Raw genomic sequence first — 24,719 nt, 5'->3', positions numbered from 1 at the left:
TTCTCCTAAACTTTTTAAAAATAATATTTATTGTGTTTTGGTGAAGGCTTACACAAGAGCTTAGGTTCCCATTGAACAATTTATACACAAGTTATTCAGTGACATTGGTTACATTCTTCACAATGTGTGAACGTTCTCATCTTCTAAATTTTTGCTGAGCTAACTCCTTGTCCTCTAGGTCTCGACATAAATATTATTTCCTCAGAGAGGCTCTTCCTAACTACATGACCTAAAGTAGTTCTATCACAATAGTCTTCTAAAATTCATTGAAGAACTGATATTTTCTAGTACTTTCGTTTGTTTATTTAGTAGTTGATTTTCCTCTCTTTTAGAAGGTAAACTCCGTAAGAGTGGGAGTCTTGTCTGCGCAGTGCTTTATCTGCACCACCTACGACAGCACAGTGGCATATAGAAAATGTTCTGTAATTGTTTGTTGAGTGAACGAATGAGTGAATGAATGAGTAAATGAATGAATGGATTCAAGAGAAGGTTTCATTTTTCCACTGCTTATCTTAATAGTGTCTATACATGGACAAATACGTAATGGCTACATTTAGGATGTCTTCATAAAGAGCATATAATGATACTTTCTCTTATCGTCTAAGTTCAACTTCAGCTTTCTCAAACTTCTCTGGCCAGAGAAGGAACTCCCTCTTTTAATATCCTAAAACATTTTTTTATAGTCTTTCCTAATATCCCCTGTCATGTTGCATTGTGCTTATTCATTTAAAATGTCTGTTTTCCACCCTATGCTGTGGGCTCCTCCGAGGCAGGCACAAAACTGGATCCATCTCTGTATCTCAAAGACCAGTGGCTAGAGTGAATGAATGATGGATAAATGGATGAATGAATGGATTAGTTTTTGCCCACTTTTGCTATAATGGTCAGGACCAAAAAGAGAGAAGGGGAAAAATGAAAAAAGACTTACATTCCTCTCCAAAAGACGAAGGAGTAGAAAAAGTTGTTATTACTGCTAGTTTGCAATATCAGCGGTTCAAATGATTGTCAGATAAACCCTTGGCTTAATGAATATAAAAAACCAAAAACCAAACCCATTGCCATTGAGTCGATTCTGACTCATAGCAACCCTGTTAGGACAGGCTAGAACTTCCCCATAGAGTTTCCAAGGAGCGGCCTGCTGGATTTGAACTGCTGACTTTTTGGTTAGCAGCCGTAGTGCTTAACCACTATGCCACTAGAAAAAAAAAAACAGGGTTTCCTTAATAAATATATTTTTGTTTAAAACTTTTATAAATGTACTTACTGTATATGATAAAATGTTTGCCTTATGTACCTTTTATTTTGTAGCAGCCCATAGTCATAAAAAAATTGACAAAAATTCTCCTTCTGTACTATGAATATTATGTTTAGATTCTGCTGCTAAATTTGCCACTTTTTAATTAAATCAGTTTGATTCTCTTACTAAGTGATTTCTTTTCCACTTTTCTCCCAAACATTTATTATTAAATTTTCAAGCACACAGATAAGCTGAAACAATGGTATGTAAGTGCTCATATCCACCACATAGATTTCGTAATTATTAATATCTTGCCATGTTTTCCAGGCGCTAGCACTAGGCTGCTAGCCCAAAGGTTGGCGGTTCAAACCCACCAGCAATTTCATGGAAGAAAGTTGTGGCAACCTGCTTCAGTAAAGATTACAGCCTTGGAATCTCTAATAGGCAGTTCTACTCTGTCGTATAGGGTCACTACGAGTCCGAATCAACTTGTGGGCAATTGGTATGCTTTTTAACCCTTGTAACAATCCTACGAGGTGAGGATAATTATCTCCATTTACAGATGAAAATACTGAGACTCAAGTTGAGTAGTCATTTTGCCAAAGAAGAGAATCTGCACCCCAAGCCATACTCCCTTCCACACTGGTGGATGTATGTAAAGGAGGGGCTGGGAGTGGTCCTATGTTTTCTGGTTCCTATTTCTTTTTGGAGCCCTGGTGACACAGTGGTTAAGTGATATGGCTGCTAACCAAAAGGTCGGCTGTTCAAATCCACCAGCTGCTCCTTGGAAACCCTATGGGGCAGTTCTACTCTGTCCTCTAGGGTCGCTATGGAAACAGGTTATAAGGTTAATATATTTCTTTGGGAGTCACTGGGTGGTGCATACAGTTAGCGTACTCAGCTGCTAACTGAAAGGTTGGACGTTTGAGTACACCAAGAGGTACTTTGGAAGAAAGGCCTAATGATCTACTTCGGAAAAAAAATCAGCCATTGAAAACCCTATGGAGCACAGTCCTACTCTGAGACACATGGAGTCACTACGAGTCTGAGCTGGCTTCACGGCAACTGGTTTTTCTGGCACTCTATTTCTTCGCTTAACGAAGGATAACCATGGTCAGATTAAAAAAATACATTCTTCCCAAATGAGTAGTTGAAGCTTTGTGACTAAATGCTCTTTAAAAATTACTTCAAAATTCTTATTTCAGAACTTCCTATAGTTTTTGTTTTGTTTTTCACTTCTAAACAAACTTTGAAAAAAAATTTTACGTAGCTATTAACATCAAATTATAATTTGGAAGCCTATTTTCTCACTTGAATTTGGTGGACACGGAAGCAGATGCACGGGTAATAATATCTTCCCCTCACAGCTCTGAGAATTGCAGGGATGACAAGCAAATCTATCTCAGGTTTCAGAGATAAAATTATTTATTGCCGCTATTATATAAACATGCTCCGTTCTTTTCCACCTTAGAGTAAAAAGAAGTCACTCAACCTTTTAGATAATATTCTTTCACCTTCCCTTCACATGAACTCTTCCTCAAAAGAGTAGGCCAGTGAGTAAGTAGCAAGTGAGCAGGGGATATCTGGGATTCTGGCTGAATACACAGGGTCGGAAAGAGAGAAGCTGCAAGGGACAACTATTGCTGGAAAAATAAATGGCCATTTACTATCATGTGGGAATTAACACTTTTTTTTTAAGTTTGATAAAATTTCTTATATTCACATAGTTTAAAAAATACCAGAATAGTCTATACCCACTGTCTTCACTTTATACTTACTGCTTAATTCCTTGCAGTCTGGCTTCCACCCCCATCACCTTTATTTAAAATTGTTTAGTCCTTATATTAGATGTCTTTTGCCTGAATTCTCTTTCTCAGCCCATGCTTCACACACTGGCATTCTCAGGGTCATATCCTTGGTTGTCTTCTCAATCTGCATGCTCTTATCGAGTAATCTCATCATGCCTATGGCTTCAACCACAGCTTATGCGTGGATGAGTCTCAGGGATACCAAGCCCAGACTTGCCTTGTAAGTAACAGACTGGTATACACACATAATTTTCTATGATACATCTCCACTGGGTGCACCCAACGAAGCTTAGTGTGCCCCAAACTAAACTCATCACTTTCCTTCCCTCCATCTGCTAACCTGCACCTCCTCCTTTATTCCTCATTTGCTTGATTGTACCATCTTTCTTATACTCCTCCAAGCCAGAAATGCAGGATTCATTCTTGACTTCTCCACTCTCTCCCTACCCCACATCCCAGGGTGAAACACCAAGTCATGTGGGATTGTTACTTGATATTTCTTTTGTCCTTCTCTTTCTTTTCTTACCTATAAATCCATTACCTTCCTTCATTTTAGGGCTGGATTTATGCAAGTTTCCTAACTGCTGTTCCTGTCCCAGTCTGTAACCCCTCCCCACTCCCCCCAAAGTCTAACTTCTATGGCCTGGATATCTACCTCAACCACAAATATGATTGTTATTCCCCTATTTAAATTTTTTATGGCTTCCTATTGCCCTTGGATAAAGTTTTAATTCTTTAGTATAACACAAACAGCTTTTAACCCGGCTCCTGCCTCTTTTCTAGTATCATATCTCAGCACAACCTCCTTTACTCATACTGAGCTACATATTCTTGGAGTTGAGAGTGTCCTCTCTTTGTTTCCATGCCTTTGCACATATCCCTCACTTTTGATGAAGTATCCTTCCCAACCTTTCATAGCTAACTCACACATGTCTTTCAAGATTAAGCTCAGATGTCACCATATTCAAGAAATTTAGCTGGAAGTCTATTTTGGCCATTGTCCCATCTACAGATTTGAGATTCTAAGTAATTAAACATGCCCATCTTTAACAATGATTGATCTACCTTGACATGTCAAGTCTTTACATATATTTACTTACCATTTATCAAGAGATTTTGAGGCTCTTTCCTGATTAGCACTTTACTTATTATCAGTAATGGAGTCCAGCTCTCAATCCAAGAAGTCTGCGAGGTCCTACACCATGCTAGCTTTTTACTGCACCCATCCATGAAATGCTGAACTCTGCCCCCATTTATCAGCCATTTGTCCAGGTAAAACTGCTACATACAATTTTGCAGGTGGTGGGAACTGGGGCCAAAATGATGGAGTAGTCAGATGCTTCCTGTGGTCCCTCTTACAACTGAGACCTAAAAAAACAAGTGAATCGATTATAAATGACAATCTAGGAACCCTGAACAACAAAGATGAAGTTGTGGAATTGGGCTGAGTGGAAGGGGGATGGAAAGACAGTTCAGAAGCAACGAGGAGTTGCCAGACCTGACCTGGCTGGCATCAGCACCCTGCAGGCTGGATCAGCTGGCACACAGTGAGGCAAGCAGTGGTGCTCAGGATGCATTTTCTACATCGGGAGGGACTGAGTGGCAGAGAGTCTCCTCAGCCTTCCAGAACCAACGAGAAATGGCACTCAATCAGCAAAAGTTAGGTACAAGCATATAACCTGCCACATGGATCAAAAACAAAAAAAAAAAAACATTTGGGAAGTACTTCTCTCCCATTTACCTGCCCCTTCTCTGCTCTGCTCCAGGTCTTGGTCCAGCTTCAGTGATTGCTGCACTCCCTGGGCCGGAAGTAGGACCCATCTCATGCCATGAGCCATTCTCCTGGCTTTGGAGAGGGAACAAATTATCAAAGGGAAAGAAATAAATCTGCCAACTCCCCTAAGCTGGGAACTCAGGGCAGGCACAGCCCCTCTGCCTAGGCACAGGCATAAAGGATCCACAGATTATGAATGCCTTTCACCCCTGCATAGACTTGTGTGGGCTCATTTCAACAGCATAGGCCCTCATTAGCACAGTGTAACAGGGTATATACCTGAAGCCTATTTTCATCTGTATCTGCTATAAGGGGGAGTGGCAGATTCTTGACTTTTGACAATGCCTTGCCAATTAACCAGGGTCCTTGCTTATCCACATACAGGGCCTGAGAACTCCACCAACGACAAGGACCCAATGAGCCGATGATGAGCCGCCCACGACAAGGACCCAAGACTAAGTGATGACTCTCAGTCCTTATAGCCAACAACATTGGGTGCCCATAGTCCAGTTGCAAAACCCACCTACCTATGCACTCTTGGGAACAGGGACATGGCTTCCTCCCAGACACTCAGGGGCAGTGGTCAACCCCCCACTTTGATCAGTGAAAAACCCCCTACTGCAGCCAGATACCTATGCCTACTCCAATCACCCGTGCCCATCTAGGACTGTAGGTAAGAGCCTGCACCACACACTCAGTGACTGACAACCCAGACACCTGAGCTGAATCAACACAGGAAAAGTAGGTGGACTCCTGGGCTCACAAAACTAGTAACAGCTCTAGTCACCTGGAGACAGGGCATGAGACCTTGAAAGAAGCCAATAATCAAACTAGCTCGCACGACCAGCTTATTTGGGTGTATCAAAACGAAATAAGAAGCTAGGACACAGTAAGCAAAATAAACAGCACCAGGTGCCATAGAGCAAACTGTAATATTGATATACCATCTAGGTGCCCAACTCATCTAGATTAGATGGCTACAAAACTCAGGACACAAAAGAATATATTACTTAGAAACTTTCTAATTATATGTCGTACATACAGAGGGAGAAAAGCTTTGGTCAAAATCAAGGCCATTTACATTTTTTGGTTTTACTGGCTCTTACTAGTGCCTCCATGCCTATTTTCTTTGTGTTTAAGTTCTCAACATATATCTTATTTCCTTCTTTCAACTGCTACTGCTTCTCTCTTTGTTGCTGCTGCTAAGAACTTTAGGATAAATTGGTTGAAGAAACAAGAGACTCCAAGATTATATTGTCTATAATAGTTCAAGTTCTTTGAAAAAACTCAAAGTAAAGCAGCTCAGACTACAGATTCTTGAAGAAATAGTGTCCACAAGATCAAAGGCAGCATTTGATAAAATAAGGCACAATGTTGCTGGGATTGCCTTCTCCACTATCTTTCTGTTTTTTTTCTCCTCTACATTTTTTTTTTTTTTTTTTACAGTTTCAGGTAGAATTTTATGGGAAACATGGTGGAGCTGGAAGCCTGTTTCAGTGGCAGATGAAATGGGCTTCCTCTCTGAAGGAAAAAGCTTCACTCTTTTGCCCTCATGTTCCAGGTAAATCTTGGAACAATTTACTTGGGAAACCATGGCAAGGTTTATGATAGTTAAACCTTCTCAGTGGAGCTCAGTCCAATATCTCTTACATCATCACATGGAAAGGGGCAACTGTCGTATTAACATCCAAAGGGCTGTGCTTTGGAAAAACAAAAGAAAACAGGAGACAAAACTGAGAAGCAAAAAAGTGATGAATTTTCCAGGTAGTTGGAGTGCTTATGCCAGCCTCACATCTGATTCTATGCTTAGCATGAGGAATCAATGAGCTTAGTGGGAGGGACTTGAGTTTGCTGGAATAAGGAAATGAGTTGGAATCCCATCCCTAGCACTAGTGCAGTAATTAGGGATTTTCACAAATAGGCCAATTCTATCTCCTGGGCACATGATAGGATTGGACTTTTTTCACCTACTTAAGGTTAGCTGTGGCCTAAGTTTGGGCAATGAAATATGAGCACAAGTCCTTTGAGTGACTTCTGAATGGTAGGTTTAAGAAATGATGCATTCTCTTTTCCTTTTGCCATGATGACAGTCAACACTGCAATTATAGCAGCCCTGTCATCCTGGGTCCAAGAGTGACGACCATGATGATGCAAAGCAGGCCCTCAGGGACCCTCAATTTCACATTTATGTGGCATGAGAGGAAATTATGCTTTTATTATTTGATGGCCCTAAGATTTTGGAGTTGTTTGGTACTGCCATATAATCCAGTTTATTCTGACTGATGCCAAATCCTTTCTGTGGATTATTGAACAAAGCTTTTGCTTCTTTGTGCATCCAATTTCTCATCTCTAAAATGGAGATAACAGTAATAATTGGTAATCTGATGGACTCATCCAAGGATCTAAAATTCACATATAATCCTTTTAACAATGTCAATTCTTATCCTTACCAGATCTCCATTAATAAGGATGGAGGAATTTGCCTTCCCAAAGTGATTTCAGAGCACATTTCCTTTACAAGGTTTGGCCTTGGATTAAGAACAGTCTCTGGAAAACAAAAATCTCCAATGAACTTTATCGCTAGGCTTTCATTAAAAAGCAGAATCCACTGCTTAAACATTAACTAATAAACTCAGAGGCTTAAAACTAAAGAATTTTATAGTTGAAAGATTCCACAACCAAGGGATTTGCATTCCATTGAGCACCTGGTTAGTTGCTGATAGAGCTGCAGGAGCCCCGGTCAGACTATTTTCCTGTTTCCAAACCTGAGAAGACATCCTGTTATCCACCAGAGTTCTGATGGCATGTTAAATAATGCAGTACCTGACACCAGTGATCCAGGGTGCAACAAAGAAACCTGAGCCTTCCACATTATGCAACCAACCATTCCTCCTTTTTCCTCTCCACTCTTGGGTTTACTTCTCTGCATTGTTTGTGTATGTCTATGCCCTTTACCGGAAACCCTGGTGGCATAGTGGTTAAGTGCTATGGCTGCTAACCAGAGTCGGCAGTTCGAATCCACCAGGCGCTCCTTGGAAACTCTATGGGGCAGTTCTACTCTGTCCTATAGGGTTGCTATGAGTTGGAATCGACTCGACAGCACTGGGTTTTTGGGGGATGCCCCTTACCAGACTGTAAGTTCCCAACCCATCTTCCTTCCCTATGAGCAGTTTCTACTACAGTATCCATAATGAATGGTCACCAGATCAAAATTTAAGCATCTCCTGTGAATTAGGCATCCATGTTGCATTTCTAAACTCTTCTACCCATTGAAATAATCTTCTTCCTTATTTTGCACCAGAATAGACCTCTTTGTAACTCCTACCCTCAGCTTCAAGTTTCACCTTCTGAAATAAAACAGAATACTCCTGCCCTCTCTTCTATGGAGATTAGAAAAGCAATCATCACGTTTACCCTTAATCTTCAACTCTCTTCATGAGCTCCGCTGTTGAGATTCCTTATAATTTTCACCAGGCCTAGATTCTAGTTTTCATTGTCTCTCTTAAAATATGGCACATATGTCCATATCGTCAAGTAGAATGTAATTTCTTTGGTGGCAGAAATGGCATCTGTCGTGGTGATGGTTGATTCCTCAGTGCCTAATAAGGTGGCTGACTGACTACAGAGTCTCAATAAATAACACTGAATGAATGCATGAATATAAACAACACCCCCCAGTGTGGTCTATACCAGTTCATCTGAGACCACATCTTTTTGTCATGACCACAAGACCTCCTCTGTCTCAGCAGTTCTCACTGCCAGCTTCTGTCCTGTGTGTGACCACATAGGAAAACATCTGACTGTTCTCCAAGTCCTATCAGAGCAGTAGACTGTGTTGTGAGGCTACATTCAGGCTCATCTTCCTGAGTACTCCAGGCGGCTGCTTACCCAACTCCTCTCTGCTGTAGTACACCAGCGACAGTCACAGGACATGCTACCTCCCAGGCAACAGAGTAGAAAGCAAGGCCTTACCCTGGCCTAAAAAATTTTATGAGATCTGGCCCCTGGCTCCACCAGGTCTATCTCATTCTATTCCATTTACCCACCCACCTCCACCTGGACCTGTGTTCCAAGCACTGTCTTCTTCTGTTTCCTTGAGGATATCATGATCCTTCCTGTCTCAAGGCCTTTGAACATGCAGTTCCCTCTGCCTGAAATGCTCTTTTTTTCCTTCTACCCTCAATCATCTAGTTAACCCCTGCACTTGCCAGCATTCAAACATCACATTATTAGAGGAGTCTTTCCTGAGCCCCAGACTAGAACCAGGTGTTATTTGGTTTTGCTTGCATTTGGTTTTCATTCAGAGCATTAATCATAGTTTGTAATTATGCATTTATTTAAGTGCACTTCTAAGTTCTACAAAGGCAGGGACTTTTTTTTTTTTCCATAAATGCTGTGTCCCCATTGTGTAAAATAGCACCAGACCCAGTAGGCACTCGAGAACTATTTGTTCAATGAATGAGCTAGCATCTTTCTGTTTAACTAACCCCAAAATCTTCACAAGGGCAAATACCATTAATTTTGCAGATTATTGTATGTCTAGGACTACACAATGGTTCACACAAGGTGAACTCAACAATAATGTGAGTAAATAAGGAAGGAGAGAAATATGAGGAGGAAGAAGAATAGGAAGCAACATAACTGGTAATAACAGCCCCTTTACTTTAAAAATTGTCTCAGTTTGGATAGTAAATTGTATGATCTACAGACTTATGTCACATTAATGTTTCAAAGATATTTTTAGTCAAAGAGCAAGGTATGTAAGAGACATTAAGACCTAAAAATGTTTTATATCTCTATAGAATAGCCTCAGGCCGTCAGAAAGCTGAGTCTCCAAATGGGTTGTATCTATACAACTGTCTGTGGGGACCCAATCTGAATTTGGTTTCTTTGTTACATTAGTGGAAAAGTCAAAATATCTCCTAAACATATTAAAATTACTCACCCGTAACACAGGAGTCTCTGGAAGGTATAAAGGTTAAGCATTCAACTACTAACCAAAAGGTTGGTGGTTCAAACCCACCCAGAGTTGCTTCTGAAGACACGCCTTTTGACCTACTTCTGAAAAATTAGCCTTGAAAACCCTATGGAGTATTGTTGTACTCTGCAAACGTGGGGTCACCATGAGTCAGAATCAACTAGACTCATCTCAACAGCAATTAACAACAACAACCCATAACATGGAGAGAGAGAGGGAGAGAACCAAACAGATAGAGAGAGAAAAGGGGAAAGTAGAGAAGGGAGGCATGTGACTTTTTATGTTTTCTCCAAAAATTGTGGCTTCTGACACCAAACTTCTCAGGTATTTGGTTGAATTGTGTCCCCCGGCCCCAAAAGGTATGTTGAAGTCCTAAACCCAGGTACCTATAAATGTGACCTTGATTGGAAATAAGGCCTTTGAAGATGTTATCAGTTAAGTTAATATGAGGTCACACTGGAGTAGAAAAACAACAGTTGTTGTAGAGCCAGAGTCAACTCATAGACACCCCATGGGTGTCAGAGGAAAATTATGATCTATAGGGTTTTCAAGACTGATTTTTAAGAAGTAGATTGCCAAGCATGTCTTCTGAGGAGCCTCTGGGTAGACTCAAACCTCCAACCTTTCAGTTAGCAATGAGTGCATTAACTTTTTGCACCACCCAGGGACTCTATAATGGACTAGAGTAAGTCCTAATCCCTCTGAGTGCTGTCCTTATAAAAGAGAAGCAGAAACACAGATGGTGCTATGCAGAGGGAAGACTGCCATATCATGCTGCAACTGCAATCCAAGGAATGCATGTGGCTACCAGTAAAGCTGGGGAAACAAGAAAGGATCTTCCCCTAGTGTCTTCAGGGAGACCATGACCCTGCTGACACACTAAATTCAGACCTCTAGTCTCCAGAGCTGTGAGAAAATACATTTCTCTTGTAAACCACCCAGTGTGTGATACCTTATTATGGCAGCCCTAGAAGACTAATACCCATTGCTGTTGAGTCGATTCTGACTCATAGCGACCCTATAGGACAGAATAGAACTGCCTCATACAGTTTCCAAGGAATACCTGGTAGATTTGAACTGCTGACCTTTTGGTTAGCAGCCATAGTTCTTAACCAGTATGCCATCAGGTTTTCCAGAAGACTAATAACAGCAGTTAAATCTAGCTCATCTTCCTCAGGATGAGCCTGACAGATTTTGAGACAGAGGCATGTTTGAACCCAGATCCAAAGGAGTAAAAACTGCTGCCTCATCCCTCTACCTCAGTTTACAGCAAAATTTTCCAAGTTGAGATTGTGTGCTAGTTTATTACCACTTTTAACAGAGGGTAGAGTTAATTCCTGAACTTTCTGTTCTAGAAAGCAACATATTACTTACAGTCCAAATTATATTTCTCAGTGTCCAGTGTCTCAGTGTCCCCCCACAAAAAAAACTTCTTGTTGCACTGAACTTCTCTCTGTGTAGCATGATGATAGGTCCCTACAGCAGGGAAGCTTAGGGGGTCACTTAGATCTAATTCCTTCTACATCCTAATGTGATTAGCTGAGCACATTCAACAGGAGTAAATGATTTCAGTAACACACACGCGCGCACACACACACATACACACACGTCTTTACCAACTGTCTTGGTTTCCTTAAATATGCACCTGTATGTTTAGAGTACACAGAAAATACGTCTACAGAGATGTATATTGTCACTTTTGATATATGGCTATGGTCCAGCAAACAAATACATACCTAGATTTTGGAATATGTACATATTTATATATGAGTATATCCATTCATTCATTTATTCAATAAATATATACCAAATATCTTCTATGAATCAAGCTCTGTTTCAGATTCTTAGGATACATCAGTGAACAAACCAGACAAATACTACTGTCCTCTAGAGCCTATCTTAGAGTGGGGGAGGGGGAGAAGGAGGATAGAATATGATAAAAAGTAAACACAATAAATAAATTATATATTAGACAACTATAAGTGCTAGAATGGGGTAAGATGAATCAGGAATATGGACGGGCTGGAGTGGTGCAGTTTTAAACAGAGTCCTCCTATAGATTTCATTGAGACACTGACATTCATGTAGGAAGCAAGGGAATGAACTACATAGAGGCCTGCTAGAAGACTATTCTAATTAAAGGGAACAGCCTATACAAAGACTCAGAGGTGGGAATGTATCTGGCATTTACAGAGCAACCAAGAGTGGCTTAGAACACAGTAATGGAGGGGAGAGTAGTGGATTAACTGGGAATGTAGTCACAGAGATGATGGGGACCAGGTCATATAATGTATATGAATATTATGCATAGGTGCTATACAAGTATATGGAGTATACCTACATGCATATGTTTGTATTTTTAGTCTTACATGCATTTTTATGGTCTAAATATCTGTTATATACATACAGAGAAATATAAACAGTGTATATACATATGTATATATATTTGTGAGACCTAGTTTGTGTGGTTATGGTGATTATATGCTACACCTCCGGTAATAGAGGTGTTACTCATTCATGCATACATTTTGCAATTTGAATGCACAGGTAACTTTATGAAATATGTGTGGCACCCATATGTGTGTGCACAAACGTGTGTATATGGGGCATGCATACATGCTACATTAACGTACACGTGTACAACTAGTCATGCATCTTTTCAAAGGATAGGAACATCTCATGGTGTGTAATTACATGAACTGCTCACTCATTCGTGGGTTTTCTCTGCAGGCCCCGGCAAGAGGCAGGTACCCACAGCATTCCTCCTGCCCAGCTGGGAAGTCTTCTTCCCAGGAGAACCCCACCCTGAGGCAGAAAGCGCCGGGGTTGAAGGAACAAGAAAATGCAGGCAGTTTTCAACGTCATGAGACCAGAAAAGACACCAAAGCCATGATGATCTAAGTCTGGAGAACACACAAGGGTTCTATCACATTGCTAAGTCATCAGCCTGATTCTGGCGCTCAACCATTTAGCACTGGAGTTAGAAGGACTCACCCGTCATATCCTACAAGGGATTTTTTTTTCCTTTGCTTTCTTATTCTTTTACTTTAACTTGTTACAGCAGAGTAAGTTGCTGAATACAAATGAATTTCAATTTGAGATTTTATTCTTAAAAAGCTAAGTGTATAGTGCGAAGTGTAAGGTTTGATTTTTTTTTTTTCATTTTCCACACTTGCCAGAGTTGTAAACCTAAGGCCAAGTTAATTAAAGTCAATGGAGAATGTATTTTTTTTTTTTTATTAAACTTTCTCTCTGTATTGATTTTTTCCCTCATACAAATAGTGCAGACTTAGTTCTCAAAATCAAAAACAGTATAGAGCAAAGAAAAGGAATAATCAGGCTTCCAAGATGATTTACAAACTCGGACACAGAATTTCAGAGGTGTGGATCCAGGTCAGCTAAGGACAGACAGACCCAGCTGTGTGCCAGCTAATGTCTATGAAGCCAAACTCCCAGGTACATTTGGCTTATAAAATCTGTACTGGTTTCCTCCCAGTGCAAATTTCTGGACCTTTGCAAATAGCTTCCTAGTTTTGTTTACAGCTTCAGTCTATTTCCTCTCATTCATTCTCCACCCATTCTCTGGATGTATCATCTCAAGGCATAATTCTGGTGATATCGTTTGTAGGCTCAAAGCCTACTATGGCTTCCCCTAACACAAGGATCAACAAACTAAAGCCCATGGGCCAAATCCAGTCTGCTGCCTCATTATGCAAATAAAGTTTTATTGGAATACAACCATGTGCATTTGTTTTGTATTGTCTGTGACTTCTTTCAAGCAACAAGAGCAGAGGTGAGTAGTTGCCATAGCAACCATCTGGCCCATGCAGCCTGAAATATTTACTATCCGACACCTTGCATAAAAAGTTTGCTAACCCCTGCTTTAAGCTATCAAATAAGAATCATGGTCTTACTTTGGCATTTAAGACCTTACAAACAAACAGCACAAATTGGCTACTCCACTTTATTTCCCATACTCCTCTTTAACATTGTCCTTGTTAGAGTCAATTGAGACTACTTGGTCTTCCCCAAAACACTCCCTAGAACAGCCAGGATTAGATTGCCCTGTGTCCATTTCTTCTTCTGGTAACAGTACTTGAATTTTCCTTTGGGAAACTGTTGTTCTTCAATCCTCAGTCTTTGTGGTCATAAGAACCTTATAGGACAGAATAGAGCTGCCCCATAGGGTTTCCAAGGTTGTAAATCTTTATGGAAGCAAACTGCCCTGTCTTTCTCCTGCAGCGTACCTGGAGGGCTAGAATCGCAGACCTTTCAGTTACCAGGCAAGTACTTAACCACTGCACCACCAGGGCTCCTTTCTTTGTGGTTCTAACCAAAAACAAACAAACAAACCTGTTGCTGTTGAGTCGATTCTGACTCATAGTGACCCTACAGGACAGTGTAGAACTGTCCCATACGGTTTCCAAGGAGAGGCTGGTGGATTCAAACTGCCGATGTTTTGGTTAACAGTCAAGCTCTTTAACCACTATACCACCAGGGCTGCTTTGTGGTTCTAGGAGGCGGTAATCCCCACAGCCTAGGGGACAACCCATAGCAAGACCTAGTGATTATATCATTCTTTCCTCTTTACCACAATGGATTCTGACTTGGGCTTGTGACTGAAGCTAGAACAATGCCTGAAGCTAGACCAGTGGGTTTTCATCGGAACTGTTGGGAATAAGAAAGTCTTTTTTTCCCCCTGGGCTTCTTAAGCCTATTGACTATAGTGAGCACTGGAGAGAGGTAAGCTGAGAGTGAACATCGTGTTCTCATGACCAGGCCCAGACCATGTACTCTTGATGGGAATATCACAGAAGAGATACTCTTCTTTTCTCAGTGCATGCCAGGAGGCACCACCATCACCCTATTCAACCCTGGTAATGCCAAACCTTGATCCCTTCGTCAAATTGCTTCTTGCCAGGTTTCTCCACTCTAAAGTTCCTACTTTTACTTTGTAACTCATAAATACTTTCAGGTAAGATATTCCAAATTATGCCAATATTCTGTATTATACCAAACCTGTACCCAATAGCTTTAGCATCCATTGATACTTCCTGCCTGTATCAGTCACCACCATCATTGTTCTCAAATGACGATTTTCTGTCTTCACCATTTCTCCTGCATTCATTATTTCTCATTTTACTGTAAGGAAGAATTTTTCCTCCCTGGTTTGTTTGTTTGTTTTAGTATGGGCCAAGGATCCCTATCTTATGCAACAGGTGGTAATCTGTTAAAAAGAAAAGAAAACGTTGCTGTGGGGTAACCTCCAACTCATGGCAACCCCACACATGTCAGAGTAGAACTGTGTTCCATAGGGTTTTCAATAACTGATTTTTCACAAGTAGATCACCAGGTGTTTCTTCTGAGGTGCCTCTGGGTGGTCTCGAACCTCCAATCTTTTGGTTAGCAGCTGAGAGTGTTAACCACTTGCATCACCCAGGGACTTCCAGTAATATGTGGCAATCATCATTTATTTTGATGCTCAAATTGTCCCAAATTTGGCAGCAGGATCCCCTTTAACCTGGCCCTTATTTCCCTTTGACTTGTCACCATATTCTTTGAGCATTTCTTACTTTCTGATGGCAAAAGATGTTTGGGGATCAACTTACACTTTTCCTAACTCAGTCTTGGACTCAACCATCTTTCCCAAGGGGCCTTGGTTCCTTTTAGTGGAAAATTCTATTTGGAATGCTAAATATGGGAACTTGGTATGCTCATTGCTACTGGAATATCATTGCTTCTAGGCCCTTTCAGAGAAAGAAGTAAGAAATATATGCATGTATATACATATATTAACACACATGCATATACATGCATACATCTATGTCTATTTCTATGTATATGTATATATATTTTAAAATAAAGCTATGAGTTTAGTCCTATATCTCCAATTCCAACCTAACACCTCAGGTTTCTTTTAGACTTCTCCTTTCCATATTTATAAATCTCTTCTAATATGCTCAATATAGACTTTGAAATTTTAACAAACTTAAGAGCAAGGATCTTCCCTTGCCTTTTCTTTTCACCAAACAGCTGCCAAACAGTTCAAAGTAGAGGGACTCAACAAATCAGTACTGTTCTCCAGTGCCTGGGAGAGGGGCGACCTTGGCTTTAGCAATGAAACTGCTGTCTGGAAAAAGTTTCAGGAAATCAGGAGGCTAGCTATGTGCCTCATTGTCTGCATCTTTACATGGCAGTAGATTCTCTTCCACCTGCCTCACAGACTTCTTGAAGTGAAGAATGAAAAAATATTCCCTAAGTCTCTCTGAGGAACTCCAGAGACAGGTGCTATATATATATACAAAGCGTAATCATTGCTACTATGTGGAAAAATTCTTTCTCTGTTCATCTTGTCCTACAATAGATGGGGAATGTTTTGTAGGATCGCTGCTCTTTGCTAGCTTCTAAACAAGTAAAGGAGCTAAAGATTGTATTAGGTGCAGCAGTATCAGTCAAAATGAGTTACAAACAACCCTCCACTCCATCATTTTTCTTTTACTCAAAGATAAAATACACACCAAGGACATAAAAAGATGCTCAAAGTCATTAGCCATCAGAGAGAAGCAAATCAAAAACAAAATGAGATGTCATTTCACTCACACTAGAAACTAGGATGGCTAAAATTAAACAAAAAGAAAATAGCAAATGTTGTCGAGGATGTGAGGAAATTGGAACCCTTATCTATTGCTGGTGAGAATGCAAAATGGTATAGCATTGTGGAAAACAGTGTGGTGGTTCCTCAAAAAACTAAAAATAGAACTAGCACATGACCCAGCAACTCCACTCCTAGCTTTATACCCAAAAGACTTGAAAGCAGAGACTCAAACAGAGACCTGTAAACCAATATTCATTGCAGTACTATGTATGATAGTCAAAAGGTGGAAACTACCTAAATGCCCATCAACAGATGAATGGATAAACAAAATGTGGTACATATATACCAAAAAAACCAAACCCAGCGCTGTCGAGTCGATTTCGACTCATAGCGACCCTATAGGACAGAGTAGAACTGCCCCACAGAGTTTCCAAGCAGCACCTGGCGGATTTGAACTGCGGACCCTTTGGTTAGCAGCCGTAGCATTTAACCACTACTCCACCAGGGTTTCTGGTACATAAATACGATGGAATATTACTCAGCCAGTAGAAGAAATGAAGTCTTAATACATGCTACAGTACAGACAGAGCTTGAAGATGTTATGCTGAGTAAAATAAGCCAATCACAAAAAGACAAATATTGTATAGTCTCACTTACATAAAAAGACAAGAAAAAGCAAATGCATAGGGACCAAAGTTTATTAGTGGTTACCAGGAGTGGGAAAAGTGGGAGTTAATGGTGATGGAAAAATCACATTGATTAAAGGTAGAGTTGCACAGCCAATTATTGCAATTGCTGTCAGTAAGTTGTGCACCTGTAAAAAGTTGAATTGGCAAAAGTTGTGCGAGAGATATATTTACAACAACAACCAAAAAAAAAAAGATTGCTTATGTACAACCAAACACCTCATGGAATTTAGTTCCTTGGTTTAGAGGTTTAGGGTCATGGTTTCATGGGACATCCCAGTTAACTGGCCTAATAACATGTTTAGTGCTTCTGTTTTACCTCCTAATTCATTGCGTAGCGCCTGAGGTCTTAAAGGCTTGCAAGCAGCCATCCACGGCACAACAATTGGTCTCTAGTTACCTGGAGCCACAGAGAAAGAAGGGGAGTCAGGAATAGGAGGAGGATATGGAATGTGTGGCTTATTGCCTACACGAAAAACTGCCTCCTTTACCATAAGACCTGAAGAACTTGATGATGCCTGGCTACCATTACTGAATATTTCAATCAAGGATTCCATAGAAGAATCCTGACCAAAAGGGGAAAAATGCAAGCCAGAGTTTCAAATTTTCATGGAATCTAGACTTTCTGGAGCTCTGGAGGGTGGTTGACCCCTGAAACTATTACTGCGAGATAATCTTTAAACCTTAAACCAAAAATATCCCCTGAAGTCATCTTAAAACAAAGCAATAGCTCACTTGTAAAAAAAAAAAAAAAAAAGTCTGCCTTGAGCATTAAGGTCTTTTAAGAACTATCTACATGAGATCAAATTGACAACAGCAACTCAAAAGATTAGGTAGGAACCTTAGGGGGAGGTGAGGTTAGTTAATGAGGAAGGAACAACCTAGAAAGGGAGGGTGAGAATGATTGCACAATTCAAAGAATATAATCAATGTCACTAAATTGTAGAGGTAGAAACTGTTGAATTGGTGTATGTTTTGCTGTGTATATCGTCAATAACAACAACAAACTAAATAAAATTTAGGGAAAAAGAAATACAGCACAACACATGGAATGCCCATGAACCTATCTTGTTACTTAAAGGGGGAAAGCTTTAAACTCTGGGGTTGGATGGAGAACGCTGTCCAGGGTGGAACAAAAGACAAGCCACAACTGTCCATGTGGCCTTGACCAAAGACCTGCTCGGTCTTTTCTTCAGCTGCAGCTTTCTTGAAGGAAGCTTAACTGAGGGCTGAGTGTGAGAACTTCTCAGGAATTCAAAGGAGGCTCAGAAAAATGAAACAACTGATCTCAGGTGACTCAGCCAGTGAGTCACTGAGCAGTGACCCATATTCAAATTCTATAGTCTTTCCACTGCGTGATGTCAGCTCATAGAGAAGCTAAAGCCCAGAGCCTTGAAGAAGCTTGCACAATTTTCCACAGTCGAACCCAAGAGTTTAAAAAACTGTGATTAGAACTTGTTGCCCAGTAAAGATCTCTGAGTTTAATTTCTCTAACTGTAATCTTACTAGGATATTTTGAAGGCTCCATGATAAGAAAACAGTCTGGAAAATCCTCTCTCCTCTCTGGAATCAAAAGTTCTCTGGTGTCATAGATCACACTTGTAATTCCAGTGGCAAGAAGTCAGGCTTTTGAAGATAAGGCAGCCAGGCTCCCCTTCCATCCTCCAGGCCTGGCTTCTTTCTGCCTTTAGGTAGCCTAACTCAGCAGCCAGTAGTCAGCAGTCAGACAACTACCCCGCAGATAGATAGCTGTTTGCATTTGCCTGAAGATACTACATTCTCCCATACTCCAGGTCTTTGAGCTCTACCTGACCTCTTGCAAGATCAGCTCAAGAATCACCACTTCTGGGAAGTTCTTTCGAATACCTTCAAGAACATTGCCAGTCATCCTTGGGTGCCAACAGCTCTGAGTACACTAGACTGTGATTTTAGGTTTACACATCTCTCTCCTTTAATAAGTCATAAGTTATTTAATAGAGAGATTTGTTTTCTTTTTATCTACGTATCTCTAGCACTTAATGGAGCACCTAGCTCAAAGCTGGGGCTCAGTAATTATTTGTCGAAGGGAGAAAAAAGGAATGAAGGGTGGGAGACAGGAAGGGAAGGAGGAAGACAATTCTTCCTTTGCTGTCTCCACAAATAAGCAAATTCACTGAGGCCTTTTTTTTTTTTTTTTTAAAGTATATCTGTGACTTCCTTTAACAGTTCTGTTTCATTTGTCTTTGAGCTTTATGCATAATCAATTTTAATAAATTCCAGTTGTTCCTTAATATTAAAGCATTAGATTATGAATTGGAAGGAAATGCATTACTGTCTGTCTCACTTCTTTGGTTTGTCTTTCTTTGAACTTTCAGGCATGAGCTCAGTTAGTTGCACACGGTATAAGGAAAGAAGCAATTGAAGCAATTTGGCAGTGTCACTCATTCCCACATCCAATCAAGTCAACAAATCCTGCCAATTTTCTCTGCTAAATATCTTTCAAATCTGTTTCATCTTCTACAACCGCCCTGCCATTGTGTTGGTCCAAACTGGACTATACCCACAGCCTAGTAGTCAACCAGCCTCATGCTTCCCCAGTTCTGATCCACTCCTACCCAACTACCAAGTGAGATTTCTAAAACAGTTCAAATTTGCATCATTGTCTTCATTGGTTCTCCATTACCTATAAAATAAATTTTCAAACATCAACCTGAAAAGAAAGCCTCAGAGAATCATACAAAACTTTCCATAATTTGTTCTCAGCTCTTGGCACCCTCACCATCTCCAGACCCAAACCAATTTTGCTGTCCCTTTCATATTCTCATGTTTTTGATTCATTTCTCCCAATCCTCTAATCTCCGTGTGTAGGGTTGATTCATTTTTCTTTCTTTCCCATTCACCTTGCTTTTCTCTTCTATTATAGTCCTTCTTTCAATGAATAATACCTATTTGTTTCTGGTCTGTCTCAACTACCTTGAAAGCAGAGATGGTCTAATTTTCTATTGTGTCTCCATGCCTAACGCTGCCCTGACACTTAGTAGGCTAATTAAATATTTGAGGAAAAATGAATTAGAAATGATAAGCCAGAGGAAATGACATAAACTGAGTCCTCAAGAAATTCTAAAAGTTATCTAAAGAAATAAAATTGAAAGAGCTTTTCGGGCCTGTCCAGAGATATGAAACAATATGGTATATTTGTAGAATTGTTATTATATAAAGTAGTAGTCTACAAATTACAGAAAACTTGCCTAGAAATGTAGGCAGAGGCGGGTGATTGATTAAAGGTCTTATGAGCCATCACTAATGAGTTTGGTCTGTATCTTATACTCATTCATTCATTTCATATGTAAATAAAACCAAACCATTTGCTGTAGAGTCATTCCAACTCATGGAGACCCATGTGTTTCAGAGTAGAACTGCGCTCAATAGGGTTTTCAATGGCTAGGATCTTTAGGAAGTAAATTACCAGAACTTTCTTCCAAGGCACCTTTAGATAGATTCAAATTTTTAATCTTTTGGTTAGATTAAATGCTCAACCATTTGTGCTACCCAGGGACTCTCTATCTATCTCTTTCTGCCTCTTTCTCTGCTTGCTGACTTCCTAGTACACCACATTAAATCATTTAAAAATTTTAAGCAAGGAAGTGGCATGGTCACATTCGTTTATTAGAATATTAGTTTTGGCAGCAAAGTGAAGACAGATTGAAGGGGAGTCGAGACTGGAGACAGAGAGATCATTGAAGAAGCTATGGAGGGAATGAACCAGGACAGATATCATAAAGATTGAGAAAAGGGAGATAATCACAGTAATAATTAGAAAGTTAAAGCAGATAAATTTGACGATTGGTTAAATAAGGGATATAGAGTTAGGAAGGAGAAAAAGATAAATCCCTGGTCTTGTTGGGTGCCTGAGTGAATGGTGGAGCCACTCATGTTGATGTTACTAGGGGCCTTCGATTCGGTTCTAACTCATAGCAACCCTGTGTATAATAGAACACACTCACAATCACTGCTATATTTGAGCCCATTGTTGCCCACTGTGTCAATCCATCTTGTTGAGGGTCTTCCTCTTTTTCAGACCTTCTGCTCACCTCAACATAAAGAAAACAAAAACCTCACAAATGGACCAATATGCAACATGATAAATGGAGAAAAAATTGAAGTTGTCAAGGATTTCATCTTACTTGGATCCACAATCAACACTCATGAAAGCAGCAGTCAAAAAATCAAATGATGTATTGAATTGGGCAAATCTGATAGAAGAGACCTCTTTAAAATGAGTCACTCACAGAAACTTCAGATACAGAAGGAGAAGCAAGATGGAATGCAGTTGGTGGTGGGGTGGGAGATAAGATACAGAGGAGGACAAAAAGTTCAATTTGGACATGTTGAATTACAGGTACCCAAGGTATATCAACACCTAACAACAACAAGGGATATCCAATTGAGGATGGCAGGTAGATAGCCATCTCCATTAGTATGGAGCTTGAGAGAGGTCTTGGCCTTGGATCGTGGCTAGTAGAATCATCTATATAGAGAATGTCATTAAAGTCATAGGAGTAGATTCTGTAATCTAGGGAAAGTGTCTGGAGTCAGAAGAGGTAGGGACTAAGGATGGAAACGTGAGCCTAGGAACATCAATTCAGCAGCTTCAGCTCTTTCCTATTTCTTAGTAATCATATATTTGGAAGACTACAGCATTTCCAGATTCACGCTGAACACTGCTATCTAGGAACACTTTAGTTTTTTTTAAAACAAACCTAATTGAATCCATAGCTGTGAAGGGCAATAGCAAAAAACTAGACTTTGGTGATTCTATTTTATTCGGGTACGTTATTCTGTTAATTTTATTATGTTTAGTACTTGCCACTCTGATGTGTTAAAAATATAGTCATTATTCACAAACCAAATTCCCTCTAGGGGCTCATTCAAAATTATAATTGCAATAATTAAGTTAAATCCAGCTGGTGAAGGTTAAAATCGACTCCCTCTCCCCACCATGAAAGGAAAAATGGAAGTCAAAGTCTTTACCTGGCTGGAAATCCTATTCAACCATCACATTAAATGATACTACTAGAATAAAGTTCTAGTCTTTAAGAGATATATACCTGAAGGTCATTAATGGGTGTGCCATAATTGGTCAGTCATTTACAGACTCTATTCTGTCAAGCTACATACCCATGTTCCTTCTATCTGTCTTCAGCAACTTGGTCTCTCCTCTACTGTCATGATGTGGCAGTCTAGACCGGAACATGCAGGAACATAGTCAGCAATACTACTTTTCCCCAATAAATGTCTATGGAAGATGAAGACTATAAGTCCATTCTTGCCTATTTAATTTGTCTATTCTTAATTATTCTTTCTCTAAATTGTCAACTTTTTCATCTGTAAAATGGAAACTGTACCGATTTTTCTACCTATTACATGTACATCACAAACTAACCTTGTCTTTTGACTGTTACCCCTCTAGTGAAAAAAATATATATATGTTTCTCTGCCAGGTTAAGCCTTTCTACTTCCATTGACTATGGCACCACAATACCTTTTACCTAAAAACCCATTTCCCCACATTGTCTTGAGAAAATAATCCAAGAGAGAATAATTTGCCTATGAGAAGTATTCATTTGAAATATTGTTTATAATAGAAAGATACAAACAATAGAAGATGAACTAAGTGAATATCCATTCAGAGTTTTACGCAGCTCTTAAAATGACATGTTTATGAAAAAAGAACTAGAAAAAAAAAAGATAAAGGAGATACTAAATTATATTTCTGTAACAGTTCATAGACCCATTGCCGTCAAGCTGATTCCAATTCATAGCAACCCTGTAGGACAGATTAAAACTGCCCTATAGGGTTTCCAAGGCTGTAATCTTTACAGAAGCAGACTGCCACATCTTTCTTCCACGGGGCACCTGCTGGATTTGAACAGTGGACCATTCAGTTAACAGCCAAGTGCTTAACCACTGTGCCACCAGAGCTCCTTGTAATATCTTAACTATATAAAAACAATTTGGATAAGGACTGTAAGAGAACATTCATAAACAGAGTTTTTTAAAAAGTCACATTCTGTAGTTATCTGTTGAATTCCTACAACGCCCTAGGTTTCATGTGAGGTACTTTTTTTTTTTTTTAAATTCCTTATGGAAACTCTGTACGGTAGATACTGTCACCGCTGCCATCTCCATTTACACAAGGGGAAACAGAGTTCAGTAATTGCCCAAGACTGGCTTTAACATACTGGAATAGCAAGATTGTGAGTGGATTGTTTTTTTTTGTTGTATTTTCCATTAATGGTGTTGAATGGTTTTATGTAATTTTTGTTTTAATATTTGCTAGAAGAATAGAATGAGCTTCATCTTGCAATAAATAACAGAAGTTCATTTTAAAGTCTATGGTTGGAAATGTAATATTTAGATTTGAGCTGGGTCTTTATTACAAAGACACTGTGGAAAATGCCTCTCAATTCATTTTGGCTGTGAACTCCTCCACTCTCCACATCCTCAGCTCTCAGATGGAGCTGTCTCTTCACCCCCTCTTTGTGTCCTCTCCCACGATCACTGATGACAGTGGCTGAGCATCTCCGTTGATCATTAATTGGCTGAGCCTTCTCTTTGACATCTTACTCCTGTTAAGCTGTAAAAAGCAGGGAGAAAGAGCACTGTGCCTCTCTCCATCTTGGTTGGCTCTAGCCCCTTTAAGACTGCTAATGCAAGCTAGCTCAGTGTGTTGCTGAGAGAAGACTAGAAGACTCACTTAAATGATTGACCTATTTCTGGGCTCTCTGTTGTTGCAAATTACAAGAATATACTGTGTGCATTTTCAGGTAATTTGATACTATTACCTTAAAATTCACCGGTTCTGCCTCCTTGTTCCCTCCCTTGTTCAAATGGAATATCTGACCTTTTCCCTTGTCAGCTAGCTTCTCTTTTCCAGGTAACCGATGATGATTTTATACCTTGGATGATAATCAATATGTAGAAGCTGTCTTTATTGATTTGGATAAAAACCACCAATTATGGCTATTTTGAGCAGATCTTGATAGTATTAGATGTGATTACATGGCAATTGGGTGTGAACCCATCAGCAACCAGAGGCTGCTGTGAGGCTATTTGTTAGAGATGAAATGCAAATGGGTGCTCAAACCAGCACCCACTCAGTGGGCACTGCGTCCATCCTTCATAGGGCAGAGCCTCCAGGCTGACCCAACTGGCCATGCGCATTTCAGATGGCAAGCACCTGGAGCTCCATGAGCTGTCTCTGAGACAGCAGAGATTGAATGACTCGAGAAGAAGCAACAGCCCGCATGAATCCTGTTAACTGTCGTGTCCACCGTGTTGTTTACCCAGAAATCAGAGGCAGCAACATTTCCAAGAATATATGGATTTTCGGCAGCTCGGTAAGAATGTCAGGAGGCAGAGAACAGAGCAGGCTTTGGCTCAGGCAGATAACATCTTCTTGGACAGCCCTTCCCATCATCCCCACCTGATAGTCCCCAATTCACTGTCACCTCCTCCAAAGACTTTCCTCCTTCCCTTGTCTGGTAACAGCACTACAGTCCACTGATTAGGAGCATGGACTCTTGCACTAGCCTGCCACTTCCTAGCTAAGTGACTTTCTGCAAATTGCCAAACCTTTCTGTGCCCAAGGACAATAATAGA

Source organism: Loxodonta africana, chromosome 9 (genome assembly GCF_030014295.1).
Source record: "Loxodonta africana isolate mLoxAfr1 chromosome 9, mLoxAfr1.hap2, whole genome shotgun sequence".
Classification (NCBI taxonomy): domain Eukaryota; kingdom Metazoa; phylum Chordata; class Mammalia; order Proboscidea; family Elephantidae; genus Loxodonta; species Loxodonta africana.
This window is presented reverse-complemented; position numbering follows the sequence as displayed.